Genomic DNA, 4,684 nt, shown 5'->3' with positions numbered 1-4,684 from the left:
GCTGAGGATGTTTACATGAGTCATCCAGAGGGTTTTGTTGATGCAAAGTTTCCCAATAGAGTGTGTAAGCTTGAGAAATCCATTTATGGATTGAAACAAGCATCTCGCAGCTGGAATCTTTGCTTCCATGAGTAGGTCAAAGAGTTTGGTTTATCTAGGAGTGAAGATGAGTTTTGTGTGTATATCAAGGCTTGTGGGAGTATAGTAACTTTTCTGGTGTTATATTTCGATGACATATTACTCATTGGTAATGACATTCCAACCTTGAACGAAGTTAAGTCTTGGCTTGGAAAGTGTTTTTCCATGAAAGACCTTGGAGAAGCTGCCTATATTATTGGGATTAGGATATCGAGAGATAGAAAGAAGAGACTAATTGGACTTAGTCAGAGCACAAACTTGGATAAGGTACTAAATAGGTTTAGTATGGAAAATTCCTAGAAGGGAGAGCTACCTATCCAGAGCAACACAAAATTGAGTAAGACTCAATGCCCTAGTACAGACGAGGAAATAGCTGACATGAGTAGTGTACCTTATGCTTCCGCTGTCGGATCGATCATATATGCTATGACATGTACTCTCCCTGATGTGGCCTTTGCTTTGAGCATGGTCAGTCGCTATCAAGGAAACCTAGGTAGAGCTCATTGGATAGCAGTAAAGAATATACTCAAGTATTTGCGAAGAACGAAGGGTTGGGTTCTTGTACTTGGTGGCAATGATACTTTGAGAGTAGATGGTTACAGTGATGCCAGCTTTCAAACAGATAGAGATAACTTCCGCTCTCAGTCTGGGTGGGTATTTCTACTGAATGGAGGAACGGTTACTTGGAAGAGTTCCAAGCAGGATACGGTGGCTGATTCTACTTGTGAATCAGAGTACATAGCAGCGAGTGAAGCGTCTAAAGAAGCAGCTTGGTTGAGGAACTTCATCGGGGATCTCGGAGTTGTTCCAACCACCGAGGAGCCTTTGGAACTGTTCTTTGATAATGAGGGAGCGGTTGCCTTAACTAAGGAACCCAGAGACCATGGTAAAACCAGACATATCGACAGAAAGTACCATTTCATCAAGAATAGAGTAGAAGAAGGCCATCTTGTTGTAAAGAGGGTATCATCTGAAGATAACCCAGCAGGCCCCCTCATAAAAGGTCTGAGTAGGGCTAAGCATATTCAGCATGCTCGAAGCATAGGGCTGAAAGATGATATTAGTTATAGTGGTTAGATTAGTCTAGTTCAGAAACTTGTTACAAAGTAAATGTAATTGACTTTTGGTGATTAAATAATAAAGTATTATTTATGAGTTTACTACCTTTTGTCAATTGTTTATTATTGTGTTTCATATTTTGCATGTTTTACTTCCCGAATAATATGATTGTTCAAACTCCACAGTCGCTTGTACTTTTGGAAGTAAGTAGTGAATTAAGACTGTCATGAATTGGATTGCAGATTGTCTAAGGATAGACATGGCAATAGAATTGCTGAAATGTTCATGAGTACTCAGAGAGTGAGATTTGAGTATTAGATAAACCCACGCTCAGAGTATTACTTCATGGAATTCATCACGAGTAATACTGAGACGATAATATCTATGATCTTGAAACAGAGATATATGAGTTGTAATTTGCAAGTCGGCTATACATTAGTGATACGAAAACACATCAGTAACTTGGTGTTATAAAACGTATTGTCATGTATGATTTGATGAGTAAAAGATACAAGCATATGAGTCAATGTTTATTCGTTCCTTTTGCCCTAACGGGAAAAGCGATATTTGTGGGCCCCTCGATGATTTGGTGTTGACTTATGTGCTGGGCCCAGCTAGGACTAAATTGATGTGTTCAATTAGAAGTCCTACATCATCACAAATCAGGAATCGGGAAACATAGATTCTGGACAAAGAGGTTGATTACATTCCATGTATTTTGTCTTAGGATATCTAGCAGAACGAAGGATTACATGATCACTTATCTTAGGACACGTAACTGATTGGGTCAGAGTTCGGCAGCAGCTTTTTGGAAGCTACAATTTGCTGGTCAAATTTAGAAGGCATACTAGCAATTATAGTTACAGATGTATCCAAGTGGGAGATTGTTGGATTAGGTGTCTAAGCCCATAACTATAATTAGTATGTACTTGAATTGATAGCAACACAGTCCTTTTGGGTTGCCCTCAAACCTAACAACTGGATAAGGAAATTATGAAAGGAGAGATATTAATTTATTATAAGATTAATAAATTAATATAAATGAATTTATTAATATGTTAAAAGATTAATATATTAATTAGAAATCATTATGTTTAATTAATAGTTAGCCAGAAATTAATCAGAATTAATTTTGGGGTTAAAAGTATTAATTATAAAGTGCAGGGACTAGTTTGCAATTAACTGATAGTTGAATGGAAGAATCCAGAACCCCGTTGGAAGGAGGTGGACGAAAACCCTTGTAAAACTACGATTAAATTTCTTCGGGAACAAATTTATTTATTAAAAAGAGAAGTTGAGGACCTGAGATATGAAGGATATCAACTCAGGAAAGGACAGAAACCCCTGAAGGCTGAATTAGAAGCAAAAACCAAGGACTTTAGGAAACTTCAAGAAGAGTATAGCACCAAGTGTGAAAATTATGACTATATTAAGAGACAACTTGCTTCTTTAACTGAAGAACTTGACACTTTGAAAATTAAGTGTGGAAAAACAGACGTTAGTTTTAAAAATTATACTGCGTCAAGTCAGACAGTCGAGTCCTTATTTGAAACCCAATTAAAATTCAAAGATAATCAAAACAAGGGTCTAGGGTATGATAGTGTTCCTCCACCTTTCAATCATAACTACACATCCATCCCTATGACACGGGAAGAAATTGACAAGGAGGCACATCTTCAATATGGCAAACCAGCTGGATTTATGTCAGGAGGTATTCAGGTTGAAAATACTAATGTTTCTACTTCACGTGTAGGTAAAGTAGCAGAAGATGAGAACAAGGAGAACACTACTGAACAAACCAATGACTCCTTGAACTCAGAATTTGTTTCTTCGAATTCTGTTACTCCTAACAAACCTGTCGTTGAGAAATATAGGCCTCCAATTCCAGCGCAACAGAGTGCTTGTTGCAAGTGTGCATGTGGGAACAACAAGAAACGAGGCAAGGATATGCCACCAGGGGCAGGAAGAGACAACTTCCCAGTGAAGAAAAAGACATGTTTTCACTGTGGAACACCTAGGCACATTGCCAAAAATTGTCCTAATCGCGCATACGTTCCCCACTATGCACAAGGGTGGCAGAACGCGCCAAGAGGGAGATACTCCAAAAGACACCCCTCAAGGTCACGTTCAAAAAATGGTGACTGGAACGCGCAGAAGGCCAAGAATCAAACACAAGGCCAAGAATCCGAATCCCAAGGGAAAGAAGGGAATGTCGGCCAAGAAGCCCAATCCAAGAGATGCTCCTGTGAAGCCAAGACCGGTTAGGTCAAAGTCATCTCGGCAGCCGGCTTCAAGTTCCAAATCAATTGTCGAGGCACCCACCAGATCAAACAAGAAATGGGTTAAACCCAAATATAGATGGGTACCAAAGGTGAAAACTCCCAAATCTTCTAATGACTTTACTATTTCATCGTCTTCTGTTTGTGATAAGCAGGATATGTCATGGGAGAGAGTACCCTGCATTGATGAAAAAGGTCGAACCAGTTTCAAAATGGACTGGGTTCTAAAGACCAACTGACTCCGCTCTGTGTCGGAGCAGCTATGGAGGCATATCATCAGACTTCGGTTTGTTGGTAGTGGCTGCTCCTGGCACATGATAGGAGGCATCTCTCAACTGTACAACATTCAGAACTTTGTTCGAGAGTATGTGTCCTTTGCGGGAAAGGAAAGAAGGGAAGGAAAGAAGGGATCACATGGGGTTAGTGCTTAATGACGTAAAGAATTTTCGGATCTGTTCTGAGATTATGTGTGCTGTTCTCAGACCTTCTGGATGAAAATTCAATCAGTGAATTACGGTTTGCGTTTTCTTCTCTATACTCCTGATTTTATCTTACTCTGATTCCTTTTAAAGACAATTTTTCATTTTCTTAATAGTTTTTCATTAGTGGTTATTATTGGGAAGTGATATTATCAAGTGATAACGGGCAATCTGAATCTGCGTAACGTATCAAAATTGAATTGTCTACGCTCTGTTCTCGATGCGTCGGTAGGCACGAAAGATTCTAAATGGACTTGACTAGGAAGATTTGAACTTAAGAAATTCAAGGACTTGACAAATATTTAACTAGTTAGATCCATTTAGCCTAACAATACGACGCTCAGATAGGTTGAGTAGGGAGATATACATAGGAATCTACCGATCACATTAAAAGAACCCGTATCTATAACTGTGGATTCACTTTTCCTCGATGTGCGGATTCTGTCCTTAATTCCGGTTGGATGGGGTGAATGGGGAATTCCGATAAACTATGTCTGTAGAAGGTTATTATCTTTCTTTCTGTCTGTTAGTCATATGTTGCCTCCTCTGCGTGATCGAGAGATCCGACCTGGACTGTAACATATGCAATTCTATCTCTCTGCATCTTCTATCTATGCAATTCTTTCTATCTGTTAGCCATATACTGTCTCCTCTGTGTGACTGAAAATCCGACTTGGTACACAGTATATACACCATTCTCTTCTCAATCCCTCTAAAAACTTCAGTTAG

This window comes from Lactuca serriola, chromosome 8 (genome assembly GCF_051521515.1).
Source record: "Lactuca serriola cultivar US96UC23 chromosome 8, Lser_US96UC23_V15, whole genome shotgun sequence".
NCBI classification, from domain to species: Eukaryota; Viridiplantae; Streptophyta; class Magnoliopsida; order Asterales; family Asteraceae; genus Lactuca; species Lactuca serriola.
Note: the sequence above shows the minus strand (reverse complement) of the source record.